Source organism: Oryzias latipes, chromosome 19 (genome assembly GCF_053564925.1).
Source record: "Oryzias latipes strain Hd-rR chromosome 19, Olatipes_Hd-rR_3.1".
Lineage (NCBI taxonomy): Eukaryota > Metazoa > Chordata > Actinopteri > Beloniformes > Adrianichthyidae > Oryzias > Oryzias latipes.
The window spans coordinates 8,120,796-8,143,754 of NC_136255.1; the positions used below are offsets into that span (position 1 = coordinate 8,120,796).

At 36.8% G+C, this 22,959-nt stretch overlaps 2 long non-coding RNA genes across 3 annotated transcripts; both read right to left on the reverse strand.

Annotated features, from left to right (window-relative positions):
- Nucleotides 1-14,470: 14,470 nt before the first annotated feature.
- On the reverse strand, nt 14,471-18,144 carry LOC111946410 (uncharacterized). 2 transcript variants are annotated; one of them, XR_002872124.2, is made up of 3 exons: nt 17,924-18,144; nt 17,059-17,149; nt 14,471-16,818 (listed from the first exon to the last, which is right to left on the reverse strand). It is a non-coding gene; the product is annotated as an uncharacterized LOC111946410 (long non-coding RNA). The 2 variants fall into 2 exon arrangements; XR_002872126.2 differs by having other exon boundaries at nt 16,606-16,818; nt 17,064-17,149.
- Nucleotides 18,145-18,496: 352 nt separating this feature from the next.
- LOC144987924 (uncharacterized) lies at nt 18,497-21,392 on the reverse strand. Its single transcript, XR_013651613.1, has 3 exons — nt 21,296-21,392; nt 20,110-20,196; nt 18,497-19,627 (listed from the first exon to the last, which is right to left on the reverse strand). It is a non-coding gene; the product is annotated as an uncharacterized LOC144987924 (long non-coding RNA).
- Nucleotides 21,393-22,959: the final 1,567 nt, after the last annotated feature.

Below are 22,959 nucleotides of genomic sequence, written 5' to 3' on the forward strand. Positions count from 1 at the left end.
TTTTACACCTTTGCAGCTGTGTTTATTTAATATTTATTTCTTTATTTAATAAGAATCTAATTTTTCATAATTTTTCATAATTTTCTGTGATATTTTTAATTATTTAATATAAATGTCATTATTGATGTCCTTTATTGATGTTATATTATATAGATTATTTCTGAATGTCGTGTTGCTGCCACAGATAAATGAAATTTCCAAGTTATCTATCTATCTATCTATCTATCTATCTATCTATCTATCTATCTATCTATCTATCTATCTATCTATCTATCTATCTATCTATCTATCTATCTATCTATCTATCTATCTATCTATCTATCTATCTATCTATCTATCTATCTATCTATCTATCTATCTATCTATCTATCTATCTATCTATCTATCTATCTATCTATCTATCTATCTATCTATCTATCTATCTATCTATCTATCTATCTATCTATCTATCTATCCAGATCTAAAGTACAGTAAACAGATTGTTAAAGACCCACGGAAAATATTTAACAGGAAAAGAAACTGTGGTATATTGTGATAGACAGCAGTAATAACCACCGCCACCAATAGATGGTGCTGTCGGCCGGTATATGCCATGAGGAGTTTCAGAGTAAAGTACATGTAAAAGCTCTTGCACCGAAAGCTGTGTCCCTGTCGTCTGTCCTAATTAAGAGACCCGCTGATAGCACCCACGCTAAGGTAACTCGGAGCAACATCATATAAAGCCACAACATGGTGTCAGAAGTGGGATGTACTGTGCCAAGAATTTTACCATTCCCAGAAGACGCTGGAGACTTTGTTTATCCTCTGGAGTTGGCATGTCAATAATGGCTTTAATCTTTGTGTCGTCTGCTTTCTGGCCTGCTGCAGTTATGATGTGACCCATGTATTTCACTGTGTCTACTTTGAATTGAATTTTGTCCTTGTTAAACTTCACATTTGCTGTTTTCGCTCTCTCCATTACCTTTTGCAGGATTTCATCATGCTCACGCTCTGAAGTTGCTGCTATGATCATGTCATCTGCGATGATAAATACACCAGGGATGTCGCCAAAAGTCTCACAGTTCTTTTGTTGAAAAACCTCACTGGCAGACTTAATGCCAAATGGGAGCCGGAGGAAACGAAACCGGCCCCAAGGTGTGTTAAATGTGCAGAGCTTAGAAGATGGCTCGTCCAGTTTGATCTGCCAGTAACCATCTTTTTCATCCAGAATGGTGAAGATTGATTTTCCTGCCAGTTTACTACGAACATCCTCATGTGTGGGGATAGAATAGTGCTGGCGTTTTACTGCTTGGTTAAGGTCACAAGGGTCCAAACACACCCTTAGTGTTCCATTCTTTTTCTGTGTTGCAACCAGACTATTTACCCAATCTGTGGGCTCCTTGACTGGCTTTATAACATTTCTGTCTTGTAAGTCTTTCAGTGTCTTTTTCAGTGTTGCATAACATGGTGTCAGAAGTGCTAGCTGTCGTGTGAGAGGGAGACTGCAGCCGAGTCACGCAAGTGAGCTAGCTTAAATTAGCATAGTTCACCGTTGCTGAAAACATGGAGCAGTTCAAACCGCCATCGCCGCTGCTGCTCACCGGCAATCTGTCAGAAACTTGGCGCAGGTGGGAACAAAGATTTCAGTTGTACATGACTGCAACAGGTGCGTTGGAAAAAGATGAAAAGGTTAAAATAGCCATTCTTCTTCACACCATCGGCGAGGAAGCTTTAGAAGTGTACAACACACTTGCTATTACCCCAGCCGGAGACGCACTTACGATGGAGGACATTCTGAAAGCATTCAAAGACTACTGTAGCCCACAAAAGAATGTTGTATTTGAGCGCCATCAGTTCTGGTCACACCCAATGATGTCAGGAATATCAGTGGACAGATATGTCACAGAGCTCCGTCAAAAAAGCAAAAATTGTGAGTTTGGAGCTGATGAGGAAGGCATGATCAGGGATAAATTGGTGTTCAGCATAAATGACACAAGACTGAAAGAGAGACTGCTTCGGGAGAATGACCTCACTCTTCGTAAAGCATTAGAAATATGCAGATCAGCAGAGGTGGCCAAAGCACAGATCCAGGTCATGCAGTCAACACCTGTCACCCACGACACAGCAGTGGATACGTTGAAGAAAGCTCAATAGACTGAGAACAGCAGTTGCAACAGACAGTGAACTACAAGCTGTGTGTGAAAAACACATTCATGGGTGGCCAGCTAAACGTAAAAGTTTAGACAGAGCACTATATTGCTATTGGCCCATGCGACACAACATCAGCATTCACAAAGGCATAGTCATGGTAGGAGACAAGATCGTGATACCACAGAACTTCCGACAAACTATCCTGGAAAAACTGCACATGGCTCATCAAGGTATACAGCGCACGAAAGCTAAAGCAAGAAAAGTGCTATACTGGCCTGGTATGTCCAGTGATATAGAGACTATGATTCAAAAATGTGAACAGTGCCAGCAAATGCAACCAAAGAATCAGGCGGAGCCACTTGTTCCACACATGATTCCGGAGCTGCCGTGGATGAAAATTGGAGCAGATATTTTCGAGCTGGAGGGTCAGCCGTATCTGCTGTTAATTGATTACCTGACCAAATACCCGGAGGTTCTCAACTTACCAGACAAAACAGCTTACTCTGTCATTCAAAAGATGAAGTCAGTGTTTGCAAGACACGGGATTCCCAAAGAAATAGTGAGCGACCATGTCCCATTTGCCAGCTATGAGATGAAATCATTCGCAGATGCTTGGGAGATTAAGCTCACTCATTCCAGCCCTGGTTTTCCCTCTTCAAACGGAATGGCGGAGCGAGCCATTAAGACTGTCAAACATGCACTAAAGAAAGCAATCCAGACCGGCACTGATCCACATCTAGTGATGTTATCACTGAGAAACACTCCAGTTACTGGATTGAACTTGTCACCCGCACAAATGTTGATGGGACGAGTCCTGCGCAGCACCCTGCCATGTTCTAGTAATGTGTTGAGACAGTCAACTCCACAAAACGTGCCAGAAAAACTACGAGACATGCAATCAAAGCAAAAGTTGAACTTTGACAAGCGTGCAAGACCACTACCTGTTCTATCTCCTGGTGACACTGTGCATATGCAAACCCGCCGCGGTTGGGAGCCAGCAGTCATCGTTCATCAAAGAGAGGAACCACGCTCCTACACCGTGCGAACACCATCAGGTAATACTCTCAGGAGGAACAGAAGGCATCTGAGGAAAACACACTCAAGTTTGTTTAAGGACACAACTCTGAATTTGGACTCGGATGGACTATTATCTCAAAACCCAGAGTCAGTTGATCCACCAGCATGTGATTCCCCACAGAAATCATCTTCAGAGAGTATGGAAAACACAGCACCGTACTTCACACGCAGTGGTCGAGCAGTCATACGTCCTGCCAGATACAGAGACTAGTTAATGTGACAGTTTTGTGTTCATACTGTTGCTTTGATTTGTTTAATGGTTACGTAAAAGAAAAGAGTATGTTCGTTTTGAAACATTGTAAGAAATAAGTTAAATGTTTTTATGTCGAAGTTTCAGACTACTGCACTAAGATGCACATTGTTAAATGTAAGGTTGTTTACAATCTGAATTTGCCTAGCCATTATGTTAAGAGCATAAGACCGTCTAATGTTCAAATTATTTAGAGGGTGCTTTTGTGTTTAAACAACTGTTGAAGATGTTATGACTAACATGTCTTGGGAAAAGAGGGATGTGGTATATTGTGATAGACAGCAGTAATAACCACCGCCACCAATAGATGGTGCTGTCGGCCGGTATATGCCATGAGGAGTTTCAGAGTAAAGTACATGTAAAAGCTCTTGCACCGAAAGCTGTGTCCCTGTCGTCTGTCCTAATTAAGAGACCCGCTGATAGCACCCACGCTAAGGTAACTCGGAGCAACATCATATAAAGCCACAACAGAAACTTAGCATTTTGGGATGTGTCATTGTGTGTGCGTGCGTGCGCTCTCGCGCGCACGCGTGTGTGTGCGTGCTGAAACCGGTGCTCGCGCGATGCAGGAAGAGAGGGGGGAGAGCGCGTGTGAGGCTGTGGAGCGCATACACGCGCGGTCAGTCGCCGTTTTGGACTTAAGGAAAAAGTAATAAAGAAAGTTCATCTTTAGTGACTGAGACTGGTTCTTTTGTCTGACCGGCCCAGAGGATCTGGGGGTTCGAACGCGGAAGTGAACCACGCGTCTTATTCATTCTGCGTCCAGCGGCTCCTCTGTAGATGTCTGCGCACTCAAAGGCAGCAGGGAGGGGAGGGGGTGAGGGCCGGTTTAGGTGATCAGAGCGACTTGCCCGCTTGCTGGCTGTGCATTTGGGATGAAACGCACAACTGATGCTACCACAGCTTATAGTGGCCAGTGGGGTGGCCACTGCTAAGGCAGAGGTTCCCAAACTGGGGGGCGCGCCCCCTAGGGGGTCGGGGAGGTATTGCAGGGGGGGCGCGGTGGAGTTTTTTTTTTTCATACTTTATTGACAAACAACATAATACAATAACAATGTGAATGTCTCAGGGGGAATTGAAATGTGTACATATTGCAGAAAAATATAGGAAATAAAACAAAAACTATATACATATACATATACAACATAAGAGAAAAAAGAATAATTGAAGAATGAATAAGAATAAGAATAAGAATGAATAAGACGCGTGGTTCACTTCCGCGTTCGAACCCCCAGATCCTCTGGGCCGGTCAGACAAAAGAACCAGTCTCAGTCACTAAAGATGAACTTTCTTTATTACTTTTTCCTTAAGTCCAAAACGGCGACTGACCGCGCGTGTATGCGCTCCACAGCCTCACACGCGCTCTCCCCCCTCTCTTCCTGCATCGCGCGAGCACCGGTTTCAGCACGCACACACACGCGTGCGCGCGAGAGCGCACGCACGCACACACAATGACACATCCCAAAATGCTAAGTTTCTTTTCCTGTTAAATATTTTCCGTGGGTCTTTAACAATCTGTTTACTGTACTTTAGATCTGGATAGATAGATAGATAGATAGATAGATAGATAGATAGATAGATAGATAGATAGATAGATAGATAGATAGATAGATAGATAGATAGATAGATAGATAGATAGATAGATAGATAGATAGATAGATAGATAACTTGGAAATTTCATTTATCTGTGGCAGCAACACGACATTCAGAAATAATCTATATAATATAACATCAATAAAGGACATCAATAATGACATTTATATTAAATAATTAAAAATATCACAGAAAATTATGAAAAATTATGAAAAATTAGATTCTTATTAAATAAAGAAATAAATATTAAATAAACACAGCTGCAAAGGTGTAAAAAACATGCGGTCTGCAAAACATGTAAACCCAGTGTGCAAATACTTGGTGCAAATACGCCACATCATCAGCGGCGGTGGATGTGTCATTACTTTTTATTAATAAGTAAACAAAGGATGTCCCTGTCACACGCGCCACTCATTTTTATGGAACTATTTAAGCACTGGTTGTTGTGTTACCGCAACATTTTGATGTGTTTTTGTTTCCACAGAGTTACCTATAGTCATTAGTTGATGCTTGTGTCTGTCCATTTTCAGAGAATGAAGAGAAATTCAACATATATTCTTATTTTAAGAATAAAAGTGCAGCAGAAGGAGTGAAAGAGATGGAAGGGGAGCAACAGAGGAGTAGTGAGGAGGAGGAGGAAGATGAGACAGAGCAGCATGAATGACAGAAGAGAATGAGGAAGACAAAGATGAGACTCTCAGCATCAGTCAGCATCATTGGTCAGAGAAACAAGGCAGAACTCAGCATAAGCAGGTGCTCCACCTGTTCCTGGACCAACAGGTGAAGTTAGAATTATGTTACCCTAATAATAAAAATGTTTCATGATTATTAGTCTGAATAGAAATGTCTACAGATATAATTAATAATTAGGAGGATATTTTTATTATTATTTCAGAACAACAGATTTCATTTTTTGTTCATTATAGATATCTCTCAGTCAAGAGCCGAACACCCCAAGCAGACACACCAAAGCATTAAATATAAACAAAAAAATATATATATATATATCAGTAGTAGTATCTACTAATGGTATCTACTAGTATCTATTAGTTATTATACTAGTAGTATCTACTATAAGTTCATGTTCTACAAAATATCAGTAGGCATTTATCTTTCTGTTGGTTTTCTAAAGGTTGTTTTACTACGTTTGGTAGAATGAATTTTAAAAATATAGCTCATGGTTTTTGTGTGCCACCCCAAGATTTAATGTGGCCCCCCACTGGCCACCCCCATGAAAAATTTCTGGAGGCGCCACTGTGCCTTAGAGCAATGTCAATCAAACAATCTCAGTTTACCTGATATTTTTAACAATTATTTCTGTTCAGTTGGGAAAAGTCTCTCTCAAAACATTCATCCACCAGGTGGTGCTAATTACAATGTTTATCTTCAGGGAAATTACCCAAATTCATTCTTTCTAAAACCAACCTGTAAAACAGAAGTGGTGAATATTATAAACAAGCTAAGATCGTCCTACACAGTTGGTGCTGATAACATAAGTAGTAACATCATCAAAGCTATAGTAAATGAAATTGCAGAACCTCTCGCTTACACCATTAATCTTTCATTAACACATGGCAAAGTCCCAAAAATTACTAAAATAGCTCAAATAATACCCATATATAAGTCTGGGGACAAAAATGATACTAAAAATCACAGAGGAGGTATCGCGGAGGTATTGCAGGGGGGGCGCGGTGGAGTTTTTTTTTTTCATACTTTATTGACAAACAACATAATACAATAACAATGTGAATGTCTCAGGGGGAATTGAAATGTGTACATATTGCAGAAAAATATAGGAAATAAAACAAAAACTATATACATATACATATACAACATAAGAGAAAAAAGAATAATTGAAGAATGAATAAGAATAAGAATAAGAATGAATAAGACGCGTGGTTCACTTCCGCGTTCGAACCCCCAGATCCTCTGGGCCGGTCAGACAAAAGAACCAGTCTCAGTCACTAAAGATGAACTTTCTTTATTACTTTTTCCTTAAGTCCAAAACGGCGACTGACCGCGCGTGTATGCGCTCCACAGCCTCACACGCGCTCTCCCCCCTCTCTTCCTGCATCGCGCGAGCACCGGTTTCAGCACGCACACACACGCGTGCGCGCGAGAGCGCACGCACGCACACACAATGACACATCCCAAAATGCTAAGTTTCTTTTCCTGTTAAATATTTTCCGTGGGTCTTTAACAATCTGTTTACTGTACTTTAGATCTGGATAGATAGATAGATAGATAGATAGATAGATAGATAGATAGATAGATAGATAGATAGATAGATAGATAGATAGATAGATAGATAGATAGATAGATAGATAGATAGATAGATAGATAGATAGATAGATAACTTGGAAATTTCATTTATCTGTGGCAGCAACACGACATTCAGAAATAATCTATATAATATAACATCAATAAAGGACATCAATAATGACATTTATATTAAATAATTAAAAATATCACAGAAAATTATGAAAAATTATGAAAAATTAGATTCTTATTAAATAAAGAAATAAATATTAAATAAACACAGCTGCAAAGGTGTAAAAAACATGCGGTCTGCAAAACATGTAAACCCAGTGTGCAAATACTTGGTGCAAATACGCCACATCATCAGCGGCGGTGGATGTGTCATTACTTTTTATTAATAAGTAAACAAAGGATGTCCCTGTCACACGCGCCACTCATTTTTATGGAACTATTTAAGCACTGGTTGTTGTGTTACCGCAACATTTTGATGTGTTTTTGTTTCCACAGAGTTACCTATAGTCATTAGTTGATGCTTGTGTCTGTCCATTTTCAGAGAATGAAGAGAAATTCAACATATATTCTTATTTTAAGAATAAAAGTGCAGCAGAAGGAGTGAAAGAGATGGAAGGGGAGCAACAGAGGAGTAGTGAGGAGGAGGAGGAAGATGAGACAGAGCAGCATGAATGACAGAAGAGAATGAGGAAGACAAAGATGAGACTCTCAGCATCAGTCAGCATCATTGGTCAGAGAAACAAGGCAGAACTCAGCATAAGCAGGTGCTCCACCTGTTCCTGGACCAACAGGTGAAGTTAGAATTATGTTACCCTAATAATAAAAATGTTTCATGATTATTAGTCTGAATAGAAATGTCTACAGATATAATTAATAATTAGGAGGATATTTTTATTATTATTTCAGAACAACAGATTTCATTTTTTGTTCATTATAGATATCTCTCAGTCAAGAGCCGAACACCCCAAGCAGACACACCAAAGCATTAAATATAAACAAAAAAATATATATATATATATCAGTAGTAGTATCTACTAATGGTATCTACTAGTATCTATTAGTTATTATACTAGTAGTATCTACTATAAGTTCATGTTCTACAAAATATCAGTAGGCATTTATCTTTCTGTTGGTTTTCTAAAGGTTGTTTTACTACGTTTGGTAGAATGAATTTTAAAAATATAGCTCATGGTTTTTGTGTGCCACCCCAAGATTTAATGTGGCCCCCCACTGGCCACCCCCATGAAAAATTTCTGGAGGCGCCACTGTGCCTTAGAGCAATGTCAATCAAACAATCTCAGTTTACCTGATATTTTTAACAATTATTTCTGTTCAGTTGGGAAAAGTCTCTCTCAAAACATTCATCCACCAGGTGGTGCTAATTACAATGTTTATCTTCAGGGAAATTACCCAAATTCATTCTTTCTAAAACCAACCTGTAAAACAGAAGTGGTGAATATTATAAACAAGCTAAGATCGTCCTACACAGTTGGTGCTGATAACATAAGTAGTAACATCATCAAAGCTATAGTAAATGAAATTGCAGAACCTCTCGCTTACACCATTAATCTTTCATTAACACATGGCAAAGTCCCAAAAATTACTAAAATAGCTCAAATAATACCCATATATAAGTCTGGGGACAAAAATGATACTAAAAATCACAGAGGAGGTATCGCGGAGGTATTGCAGGGGGGGCGCGGTGGAGTTTTTTTTTTTCATACTTTATTGACAAACAACATAATACAATAACAATGTGAATGTCTCAGGGGGAATTGAAATGTGTACATATTGCAGAAAAATATAGGAAATAAAACAAAAACTATATACATATACATATACAACATAAGAGAAAAAAGAATAATTGAAGAATGAATAAGAATAAGAATAAGAATGAATAAGACGCGTGGTTCACTTCCGCGTTCGAACCCCCAGATCCTCTGGGCCGGTCAGACAAAAGAACCAGTCTCAGTCACTAAAGATGAACTTTCTTTATTACTTTTTCCTTAAGTCCAAAACGGCGACTGACCGCGCGTGTATGCGCTCCACAGCCTCACACGCGCTCTCCCCCCTCTCTTCCTGCATCGCGCGAGCACCGGTTTCAGCACGCACACACACGCGTGCGCGCGAGAGCGCACGCACGCACACACAATGACACATCCCAAAATGCTAAGTTTCTTTTCCTGTTAAATATTTTCCGTGGGTCTTTAACAATCTGTTTACTGTACTTTAGATCTGGATAGATAGATAGATAGATAGATAGATAGATAGATAGATAGATAGATAGATAGATAGATAGATAGATAGATAGATAGATAGATAGATAGATAGATAGATAGATAGATAGATAGATAGATAGATAGATAGATAGATAGATAGATAGATAGATAGATAGATAGATAGATAGATAGATAGATAGATAGATAGATAGATAGATAGATAGATAGATAGATAGATAGATAGATAGATAGATAGATAGATAGATAACTTGGAAATTTCATTTATCTGTGGCAGCAACACGACATTCAGAAATAATCTATATAATATAACATCAATAAAGGACATCAATAATGACATTTATATTAAATAATTAAAAATATCACAGAAAATTATGAAAAATTAGATTCTTATTAAATAAAGAAATAAATATTAAATAAACACAGCTGCAAAGGTGTAAAAAACATGCGGTCTGCAAAACATGTAAACCCAGTGTGCAAATACTTGGTGCAAATACGCCACATCATCAGCGGCGGTGGATGTGTCATTACTTTTTATTAATAAGTAAACAAAGGATGTCCCTGTCACACGCGCCACTCATTTTTATGGAACTATTTAAGCACTGGTTGTTGTGTTACCGCAACATTTTGATGTGTTTTTGTTTCCACAGAGTTACCTATAGTCATTAGTTGATGCTTGTGTCTGTCCATTTTCAGAGAATGAAGAGAAATTCAACATATATTCTTATTTTAAGAATAAAAGTGCAGCAGAAGGAGTGAAAGAGATGGAAGGGGAGCAACAGAGGAGTAGTGAGGAGGAGGAGGAAGATGAGACAGAGCAGCATGAATGACAGAAGAGAATGAGGAAGACAAAGATGAGACTCTCAGCATCAGTCAGCATCATTGGTCAGAGAAACAAGGCAGAACTCAGCATAAGCAGGTGCTCCACCTGTTCCTGGACCAACAGGTGAAGTTAGAATTATGTTACCCTAATAATAAAAATGTTTCATGATTATTAGTCTGAATAGAAATGTCTACAGATATAATTAATAATTAGGAGGATATTTTTATTATTATTTCAGAACAACAGATTTCATTTTTTGTTCATTATAGATATCTCTCAGTCAAGAGCCGAACACCCCAAGCAGACACACCAAAGCATTAAATATAAACAAAAAAATATATATATATATATCAGTAGTAGTATCTACTAATGGTATCTACTAGTATCTATTAGTTATTATACTAGTAGTATCTACTATAAGTTCATGTTCTACAAAATATCAGTAGGCATTTATCTTTCTGTTGGTTTTCTAAAGGTTGTTTTACTACGTTTGGTAGAATGAATTTTAAAAATATAGCTCATGGTTTTTGTGTGCCACCCCAAGATTTAATGTGGCCCCCCACTGGCCACCCCCATGAAAAATTTCTGGAGGCGCCACTGTGCCTTAGAGCAATGTCAATCAAACAATCTCAGTTTACCTGATATTTTTAACAATTATTTCTGTTCAGTTGGGAAAAGTCTCTCTCAAAACATTCATCCACCAGGTGGTGCTAATTACAATGTTTATCTTCAGGGAAATTACCCAAATTCATTCTTTCTAAAACCAACCTGTAAAACAGAAGTGGTGAATATTATAAACAAGCTAAGATCGTCCTACACAGTTGGTGCTGATAACATAAGTAGTAACATCATCAAAGCTATAGTAAATGAAATTGCAGAACCTCTCGCTTACACCATTAATCTTTCATTAACACATGGCAAAGTCCCAAAAATTACTAAAATAGCTCAAATAATACCCATATATAAGTCTGGGGACAAAAATGATACTAAAAATCACAGAGGAGGTATCGCGGAGGTATTGCAGGGGGGGCGCGGTGGAGTTTTTTTTTTTCATACTTTATTGACAAACAACATAATACAATAACAATGTGAATGTCTCAGGGGGAATTGAAATGTGTACATATTGCAGAAAAATATAGGAAATAAAACAAAAACTATATACATATACATATACAACATAAGAGAAAAAAGAATAATTCCTTCAAAAATCTTTGGGGTTTAATAAATTTTAAATCTTTCAAAAATTAAATTAGTTGGATTGCTTTTTTGTTTTGCAGATGTTTGATAATGGTACAGTACTGATTGATTTCACTCAGAAACTGCTGGAATTTAGGTTTGGAGTTTGACCGTTTGGCTTTATGGATATGGAATTTTGCCAATAATAAAAACAATTGTGTAATGAAGATACAATCTTTGTCTACTTTGACATTAAGGTAACCCAGAATAATGTCTTTATCTAAAAATGTAACAGTTAGTTTAGTTATATTTCCAATATAGTTTCCCACTTCAATCCAAAACATATTAGTATGTCTGCAGTCCACAAACAGATTATAAATAGTTTCCTCCTGAGTTCCACAGAATGAACAAAACAGGTCCATGTCCACAACAAATCTACTCAAAGTTTTGGTAGGATATATACAATGCAATATTTTGAAGGACACCTCTTTTATTTTGTTATTTAGACAGTATTTATTACTAATAGTCCAAGCATAAGCCCATTTTATGTCCACAAATTTGGATTCCCAGTAAAACCTCCCAGCAGGTAAGGTTGTGGTCTGTAAAAGATTTCTTATTTGTTTATTGGAAACTGAATTAACACACATATCCACATTGTCCAAAAAAATTGTCTGGGTTCTTAATTGACTTATGTTATAAATCCCTTTAAACAGTTGAAGTAGACTGGTTGGAATGGCATCTAACACTATTGCATATTCTCTGGGTGGAACAGGAATACCGAATTTTAAAAGAAATTCTTCATTCGTCAGAAGATGTCCATGAGAATTGAAAAGTTGTCTGATTAAAACAATATCATTATCATACCATCTAGGAAAAAAAGTGATTTATTCTAGTATTGTACATTACTGTTATTCCAAATAAAACAAGTTGTTGGAGAAAAATTATGTTTATAAAGGAGTTTCCAGGCCAGCAGGGCTTCATTGTAAAAGTTTGAAAGTTTTGTGGGTAATTTTTCATTTTTACAATTACATTTTAGCAAGAATTGAATGCCTCCCATTGTGTCAAATATATATTTGGGAAATGCATTCCAGATATTGTCTTCCCCTTTCAATAAATTACTTAACCACTTTATTTTAAAAGAGTTGTTTAAAGTTTCAAAGGTTAATACATCCATGCCCCAATGTTTTCTGCTGTTACACAAATATTTTTCCTTAAGTAATGACATTTTTTCCTCCAAAATCAAATAATGTTTTGTTTAATAGGTTACAGATGTGTTTTGGCATTTCTAAAGACAGAGACACATAGACAGATCTAGAGATTCCTTCAGCTTCAGATAACAGAATTCTACCGTTCAGAGAGAGATTTCTCATTAACCACATGTTATAAGGCGCAGTGGAGTTTAGAAACAAAGGATTTGTATGTTTGTGTCAGTGTGGGGGGGCTCGAAAATATTCTAATCTTTAGAAAGGGGGGCCCTGCAGAAAAAGTTTAGGAACCACTGCTCTAAGGCATCAGGGATGACTGTAGTTTTTGTTCTGCGGCTGAGAATGTCATTTAACACCCTCCAAGACTTTTTTTTTTTTTTCGATCTCCAGATGCAACCTTCAGTTGTGTAGTAAAATGATTTTGTTTGCAATAAGTAAAAATTTAAGAAACATAAAGATTACCATAGTCATTAAAGTAAACTCAAGTCAAATTTCTCTCTCCCGAGGAGTGCAATTCATTCAATACCCTTAACAAACATTAGTCATTCATTACTGCGACGTTTACTCACCAGATTATTATTGAGGTTGGAATAGAAGAACAGTACCTCATTTGTGGGCAATTTTTAGAAATAGTTCAGCCTCTTTCGAGTCTCTGAAAGTCTTTTCAGGTCCGTTGATTGTGAAGGACAGTGTTGCTGGATAAGCCATCTGGAAGCGTATATTCCTCTCGATGAGGTGCGCGCACACGGAGTTGAACGCTCTTCTGGCGATACGAACGCTTTGTGGAATGTCGGGAACGATCTGCAGGTATGAATCCTCATACACTATTTTCCCCCGTCGTTTTGCCTCTGTCAGAAACAATTATTTCATTTAAGGGAACCTGAACGAATGACACTTTGTTCATACATATAGCACTTTACAACTCCTTGAAGGTGCGAAAAGGGCTTTGCGATAAAATAAAGAGAAAATACATTGATTCTGTAGACAAGGCCTGAGGTCACCATCACGCCCCTCCTTAAAAAAAAAAACAGATCTAGCAAACACATTTAAGTAAAATCCACATCTACTTTAAGATAATGCAAAAGTTATATAAAAGTTTCAGCAGTTTCAATAAAAGTGTTCAGCGTAAACATAAACAAGATTATAAGCTAAATGGTAATAAAATGATTATCGGCCTTCAACACACACACATACATTCATACATACATACATACATAAAATGCTGGTCTATCCCTCCTGCACCTCTCCCGATCTGTATTTTTATTTATTTTTTAAATGTATTTTGGACTTAAACACTGTCCACATAACCTAACCTGACAGAATCAAATTTAAAAGGATTTATGCTAAAGGAACAAGCAAAAACGGGAATAGAAAAGCATGAAACCTAAAAAAACGTTAACCTTAATGTTTACACAGCCCTTAGGTGGATGGTTTCAAGGTGGGTCCCTTAACATCAAATCAACGAACCAGCACATTTTGTCAGTGATCAACTCGACAAGAAACACTTAATTCCTCAGAGACTTTATCTGACAGGACCTAAAAGGGATAAAAGAAACTTCAACATCAGTCACCAGGTAATGTTTACACAGCCCTTAGGTTGATGCCTTCCGTTTCAAGATGGGTTCCTAACAACAAATCAACGAACCAACACATTTTGTCACTGATCAACTCCACATCAGTCACCAGGTAAGTTTGGAGGATGTTGGGGCTTTATTTTTACATTATCCAGCAGTTCTGTGCAGCTGCGCAATTAACTCACGTTATCGTTTTGTTTCATTGTTTTGGTAACACATATTTAGTGCGTTCTGCATTTTTCGGTTTATTACAGCATAAAAACTGCTGTTTATCTGTTATAGACAGTCAGGTAGTCTGAGTTTTACAACGAGTGTGTCAGGAAATAAAGGTTCTCATCTATAAATGACAAACAAAATAAATGTACTAATTTTAAAATTATGAACATACAAAATAATACAAAAAGAAGTGTATTAAAGGCTTATATTTCCACTTATTCTCAAATTAGTGTTCACATTTTATTATTTATAAATAGGTACATTTATTTCTCATTTATATTTTGCAGTTTTAGTTTACATAATGATGATGTTTTGCACAGTTCCATCTCAGCCGACAGTTTCTTCTGCTCTCAAAAAGTATTAAAAAGTATTGGAGTAATAAAAAAAAAACAGTGTCTGCATAATGAAATATGACCTTATGCAAATATACAATCAAACAATAAATCTCTCATAAATATATAAAAAGATCATGAAATTGTGAAAAACCTGCACACAGATTTTAAACGAGCCAATATATTATTATTCTGCTATAGATATTTTATTGGCTTTATCATTGATTATTGTACAATAATAATTCTTGTTTTTTATCTGCAGAAGAAACTTCTGTCACCACATCTACTGTTGAAAGGGAAACATTTGACTGTTTTCTTTTAACTGTTTGCTTTTATTGTAGCTCTGTATGGAAGAGGAACAGACTGGATCCAAAATTCGCCCAAACTTAAATCCAGTTGATCCAGCTGAATGACCAACCACACTCTCTGATCCAGTAAGAATGGATTTGGTGCAAAGAGGTCCTTTTCAGACCGATAAAGACTTTCCAAACAGGTTGGCAGTGGATTTTGTTGTGGAGAATGCTGTCACCTTGTGGATGAAATGTGCAAAAGCTGCAGGGTTGTTTTTTACACAATCACAGCCACTCAAGAGATTGAATTATTTGAATTATCGGTTTTCTTTCGTCTTAATCACAAATGTAACTTTACCAAAAAGGTTGTATTTCTTTTCTGTTTTGGGCGAATAAATTGGCTCGTCCGCACTTACATTTAAGCTCAACTCTTGAGATTTTTCAAAGGTCAAATGTAGAGAAAGTCTTATTTATGAACAAATCTGCTACTAAGTGGATCCCTTTAGAGCCCCATTGTTTAAATGTATCATGTGATAGTAATTTATAAGCTTGATTGTTGGTCAACGGCATTTGTACTGAACAAAAATTCCATTTAAAATGTTTTCTTATATGGGACCAAATTTTTAGGGACTGAGATACAACTGGGTTCTGGCATTTAAATTTAGAAAGATCTGATGTACAATATAGCAGTGACTTTGCTGTGTTTGGGAAGAAAGCTCGATTTTCCAACCGTTCCCAGTCAGGTCTGGTTTTTCCGTCCCAGAAGGACATACATCAAATATTACATGACCAATAATACAGACTAAACCTAGGCAGTCCTAATCCTCCCAGGAATTTTGGTCTTTGCAAAAAAACTTTTTTAATTCTGGGTGTTTTTTTATTCCAAATAAATGATGAGACAAGAGAATCGATTTTTTTTTAAAAAACTTTTAATGAATTATAATAGGGATGCATTGGAAAAGGAATAAATATTTTGGCAATACGTTCATTCTAACTATATTTACACGACCAGCTAATGAGATGGGTACATTACCTAGACGCTTAAATTGTTTGTCTGTTTGTTGGTAAAGATTCAGAAAATTTTGTTTAAAAAGTCCAGATATATCTTTGTTATGTTATGTCACAGAGTTTAGTATTAAAAACCTCCATAGATTTAAATCTGTGTGGGTTCTGAGGTGTCTGACATGACATGGCACAATGATAGAATAGCTAATTCTGATCCTTGAGTTAAAATGTATGTGTTTATGGTAAAGGAGCAACCATAAACTTGGGAACTTTTGATTTGCTCCTCAACCTTATTAGGAAGTCAGACTCCAGACAGAGGATTTAAATAAAGGCCTCCCCATTCTACTTCAGGCTTTCCCCAGGACAACAGATTGGAGCACAAGATGGAAGATCTTACCATTATTCACGAAAGAAATTTAGACGGGACAACTTTTACCCCTTCATTTTTTTCTGCAGATCTTAAGGACCTCCAAGGTTTTGGTTCACCTGAACCTGGCTCAGGGAAGAGGTGTTTTTGCCTCTGTGGAGGACAATACCTGTGCTGTGAAGGCATCAATAGAAACCTAACCAGTTTCCAAGATGAAAAGATGATAGAAGATGTCACATCTTCAACTGAAGGCACTCCAACAGCAGACAAACCTGCGAAGATTGACAAAGGCGTGCAGACAGAAAGTGAGGAAAAATTCACTTTGAAGACAAAAAACCAGAGACCACTTTCAATAAACCATAACATGCAACCCAACCAGGTAATGTATTGTTTTTTTTTTTACTTTTCAAGCAATTTTGATTCATTATTCTTTAATGAATAATTAATGCAATTACACATGAAATTTCCCTAACATCTTTTACAGATGGAAATCTATGGGGAACATGCGGTACCTTACAGTCATGTTGGAGTCATTTATATCGGCAGTTCTTCTGATGAGGACGACGATGACATGAAGGAAGATGGCGCTGATGTGGACCGGACCTCCCCCCCAGAATGACATGTTATTTTCGTTACTTTTCAAGCCACATATAAGCTCTTTATAAAAGTAATAGCAATCATTAATTGTAATCAATATATATGTAACCAACGTAGTTCGACACGTGTGCATCGCATAAGAAAATGTAGAAAAATATTATATCATCATCTTTGAGTTGTCTTTACATTTTAAGAAAAGTTTTAATCTCTATTTTTGATATATCTGGTAAGTGGCTCCTTATATCACTTAGCTAAATGTGACACGAGTGTACTTCATAGATATTCTTCAAGGTAAAATGTCTATATTTGTGAGTAATTACACTATCAAGAACTATTGCTTCTGAAATTTGTTTGATGTATCTGTGGTACTTGGAGTCGTACATTCGTTTTTAATTTGATTTAATCTGACACTGCATATTTTCAAGAAATGTATCCTTGATTATGATTATACTGTATTACAATAAAAAATCTGTGACCTAGATCGGTTTGAGTTCACCTGGGTTTTTTGTGTGTTCGGACTCATTGTCTGCATCCTGTTATTATTTAATAGCGTTCACAATTTTACATTCTTTTAAGAATCTGAACGAAAGAATGTTACCTAAAAGATCATTTTATATTAAAATCCATAAAATCATTCTTGCTGCATCAGATGCAAATTCTATTAAAGATGGTAATTCCTGTTGGTTTTTTTTTTCTCTTCAATAAAATTTAGAACACTGATTACGCAAATGACAGTGTTTAGTAAAAGCAACAAGCCCACATATGACCGGGAAAACTCACCGTTTTGTAACAAAGCCATGTAAACACGTGAAGCTTGTAAACATTAAATCTCAAGGTTACAAAAGTCCTGAAAATCTGTGTCCGAATTCCCTCCCTAATCGATAACTATAACGGCATACAGTGCTGCACAATTTAGTGTTTATAGTTTTTAAAAGCAATTAAATGCGTGCGTGGTAGACCGGATAGCTTCTGATTTCCGGTTCCTGCAGCTTGACAAGAAAAACAGAATGGTGCAATACTGCCACCACCTGGTGTGGAGGTATTGCACCAACTGCTCCTGTTAAAACTGATTTTCCAAAAAGCGAGCTGAGACACAACTTTTTATTTTTTGAAAGCAAAAACAAACAACAAAAAAAGAAAGCAATAAATAAATAAAAGGTATTTAATAATAATCTAAAGTCTTACAGTTGCAACAGGTTTTTTTTTTTTAAAAAAAAGAAAGACATAAAACATAATCAAAAGTCCCAGCTAAAAAGAAAAAGTCGCTGTAAAGTTTACTTACCTTGACTCATGCCTTGCTGGAGTGAAAAATGGTTGAAAGAAAAAAAAAAAAACAACAAGGAAAAAAACATATCAACTCCATTGTTTTATTGAGTTTCACAGGCAAGTCAAGTAACACAAGCAACAGTGAAAAGACAAAAGCATTTTTTTTTACAAAAGAAACAACAATATTTCACACACTCAAAGCGTCACAGGAACAGGCTGGACTGCGAATAGTAGTCGCAAACTCCACAGCGCGAGGGGTATGAAAATAAATTTTAAAAAAAATTGATACCCCCCCCCCCCCCCCTCCCTCTCCACCCCCTGGTGGTCTTGGGGTGTAAGGAAAATGAAGACAGGATGGAAAGAGAAAAAAAAAATAAAGTATTGTCTCGTGGGGTCACTTATGCCCGTTAAAACAGCGGAGGGAATGGGTTTCGTGCTAGCCACCGAGAAATGCATCGTGGGGTCACTTATGCCCTGTAACACAGCGGAGAGGATGGAAAGAGAAAAAAAAATAAAGTATTGTCTCGTGGGGTCACTTATGCCCGTTTAAACAGCGGAGGGAATGGGTTTCGTGCTGGCCACCGAGAAATGCATCGTGGGGTCACTTATGCCCTGTAACACAGCGGAGAGGATGGAAAGAGAAAAAATAAATAAAGTATTGTCTCGTGGGGTCACTTATGCCCGTTTAAACAGCGGAGGGAATGGGTTTCGTGCTGGCCACCGAGAAATGCATCGTGGGGTCACTTATGCCCTGTAACACAGCGGAAGGAGTTACATTTTTTGCAGGGGGGTCATGCAGACCCCAAAGCACATGCCAACCTAAGCGAGCGGAAGGGTTATATTGACAAACCAATACCTTTTTACATGCTTATCACAGGTAAGATTGATAACCCTTGTGCTGTCTTAGGGGAAAAGAAAAGCATGGATTAAAAAAAAAGATAAGGAGGGGGGGTCATTTTAAAAACGCATACCCCCCTTTGGTATTGACCCCAGACAGGTACACCCCGTACACCCTCCCGCAATCGAAGAGGGTCGAGTTCCTGAATTTTTGTTTTTTCATTGTGGATTGACTCAGTCCAGTTTCATTTTTAGCATTTAAATCAGTGTTTTTCAACCAGTGGGAGATGGTCAAGTGTGCTGTGGGAAATCACCCTCATTAACTGATGTAAAAAGATTTCCATCTCCAGGATATCAGCTCTTTGTTCATCCTTACAGGCGCTGAAAAACAAAACACTAAGAAATTAGGATTATGAAAGCTCTTTGTGTTTATTTAAAGACATTTTGATAAGAATAACGGTACCCCGATTTAGCTGTAGCTTCAGCTGTTTTAGAAAAAGTCCCGTTCCTTTAACTGTCTCCACCAATCCTTCTTGGATTCTTAATCACATGTCATCAGTCTGACCAAGTAAGTCTTCAAATCCTTTTTCTGAATTTTGCTGATAAAGTTGCTCAGTTCTAACAAAAATACCAGCTGAAGCTCATCTTTAGCTGTGTAGCTTACTAAAGAAACCGGTGTCAGACTGTGGAACAAGTGAACAAAACAATGAAGTTCAGAGACGCTAGTCTTTTTTTTTTTACTTTTCAAGCAATTTTAATTAATTATTCTTTAATGAATAATTAATGTAATTACACGTGAAATTTCCCTAACATCATTATATCTTTTACAGATGGAAACCCATGACACATATATGGTACCTTACAGTTATGTTGGAGTCATTTATATTGGCAGTTCTTCTGATGAGGATGACAGCTATGGAGATGAAGGTGACGTGGACCACTGCTCCCCCCTAGAATGACATGTTATCTTCAGGTTACTTTTCAAGCAACAAAAGAAGCTCTTTATAAAAGTAATGGCAATCATTTATTGTAATCAATATATGTAACCAATGTAGTTCCACACGTGTGTTAAGGTAAAGTGCATCACCTAAGAAAATGTAGAATTTTTTTATCATCACCTTTGAGTTGTCTTTATATTTCAAGAAATGTTTTAATCAATATTTTTTGATATATCTGGTAAGTGGTTCCTTATATTACTTAGCTTAATATGGCATGAGTGTACTTCATAGATATCATTTAAGGTAATTGTTTATAATTGTGAGTAATTACACTATCAAGAACTATTGATTCTGAAATTTGTTTGATGTATCTGTGGTACGTGGAGTCGTACATTCGTTTTTATTTGATTTAATCTGACTGCATATTTTCAAGAAATGTATCCATGATTATGATTATACTGTATTACAATAAAGAATCTGTGACCTAGATCGGTTTGAATTCACCTGATGTTCATTATGTGTTCAGACACATTGTCAGCATCCTTTTATTATATATAAAAGAATAACGTCCCCCTTTTACATTCCTATAAGAATCTGAACGTAAGAATGTTACATTAAAGATCGTTTTAGATTAAAATCCATAAAATCATTCTTGTTGCATCAGATGCAGTTCCATTAATGATGATAATTCCTGTTTTTTTTTCTCTTCAATAAAATTGTCATTGAGAATGCGTATTTAGAACACGGCTTATGTGCGCCATCAGGCGGATACGAAGAGAACAGAACACAAGGGACGAATAATCATTCCACGTCTGGCCATTTTTTTTTCAAGTCCACACCACGCATATGTAATAACTGTCTGGACACACAAATGACAGTGTTTTGTAAAAGCAACAACCCCATGTGAACGGGAAAACTCACCGCGTGTAACAAACAAAGCCATGTAAACACGTGAAGCTTGTAAACATTAACTCTCACGGTCCCGAAAGTCCTTAAAGGCTCTGTCCAAATGTCCTCCTTAATCTCTACATACTTTAACACCATGTAGTGCTGCACTATGTAAAATTCTGGGTTTTAAAAAGCAATTAAAACCGTGGCTGTCAGTACTCACAGCTTCCGCTGTCGGTTCCTGTAGCTCGAGAAGAAAACAGAATGGTGCATTACCGCCACCGCCTGGTGTGGAGGCAAACTACTATCTTAACGCTGATTTTCCAAAATAAAAAATAAATGAATAAATATTGCTTTTTGCCTTTTACTTCTAAGGGAATCCATCCTGAACCGGTTAGTGAGCTGGTGGTGCAAAAGCCCAAAACAGTTGGCAGGGACGGTCTGAGCTCCACACTGTTCAAGGCATATACAGGTGATTAATTTAACTTTGTGTTGCTTTGTGACAGCAAGTTAAGTTGGGTTTTTTTTTTTTCTAATCTTATGACTAACCAAATTATGGTTACAGCAGATATAATGAATAAAATTTAAATGTAGTTATGAACTCATGTCTAACTTTTGTGTGTTGTGTTTCTCTTGTGTAGGACCACAGCCAGATCCATATATGATGACATCTGGAAGCAGATTATGCCAAGTGCAGCCCCAACCTCTCGTGGCTGTGTTGGATGGGTTTCTGAGATGGAATGAAAGAGAACCTGGATATGTATTATTATGGCAAATACATGAATGCATACCTTAAATTGCACTTATCTTGTCTTTAACAATCAGTTAAGCCTTCTGTCTTACTGTTGATGATCTGAAATGTTATTTTTTATTGTAAATGTTTGATATCATTTGTGTTGTGATTAATCAGTTGTTGTTGTTGTTGTTACCAAAATATTAAATGAGGCACAATTTTGACCAAAATTGTTTTATTTGTTCATCTAATTTTTTGTGAAGTCAAAGTCACCTTTCAACAGAAAAATATTAAGAATATAACAATTATATTTAATTAGATTTTAAGAATATGTGAGAACACGAAATTTTTCCATACTATTTGCACATTATACATTTTTAAAATACCAAACATTAATTCACTCTTCAAAACAAAAAGTCCATGATCATTTGCCAAAACGCGGAAGTTTATCCAGATCTGATTCCCACTGCCCAAAATGCAACTTTATTAAAAGATTACACAAAAATTTCAATGGATTATTGTTGGTGATGATGTTCATGATCATCACAGTAAGTTTGAAGAAGATTTACTGGAGAAAATTAGAGAAATTACCATTATAGTTCTCCTAAGCATACTGCCTTTATAGTTAAAGTAAAACATTTGATCCACCCAAAATGCAACTATTAAAAGATTACGCAAAAATTTCAATGGATTATTGTTGGTAATGATCTTCACTAATATCTAAGCAAGTTTGAAGAAGATTTACTGGAGAAAATTACAGAAATTACCATTATAGTTCTCCTAAGCATACTGCCTTTATAGTTAAAGTAAAACATTTGGTCCACCCAAAATGCAACTATTAAAAGATTACGCAAAAATTTCAATGGATTATTGTTGGTAATGATCTTCACTAATATCTAAGCAAGTTTGAATAAGATTTACTGGAGAAAATTAGAGAAATTAAAGTTTTAGTTCTCCTAAGCATACTGCCTTTATAGGTAACATAGGACATTTGATCCACCCAAATTGCCACTTTATTAAAAGATTACACAAAAATTTCAATGGATTATTGTTGGTAAGGATCTTCCCTAATATCTCAGCAAGTTTGAAAAAGATATACTGGAGAAAATTAGAGAAATTACCATTATAGTCTCATTCAGGCAGGGTTATCCATG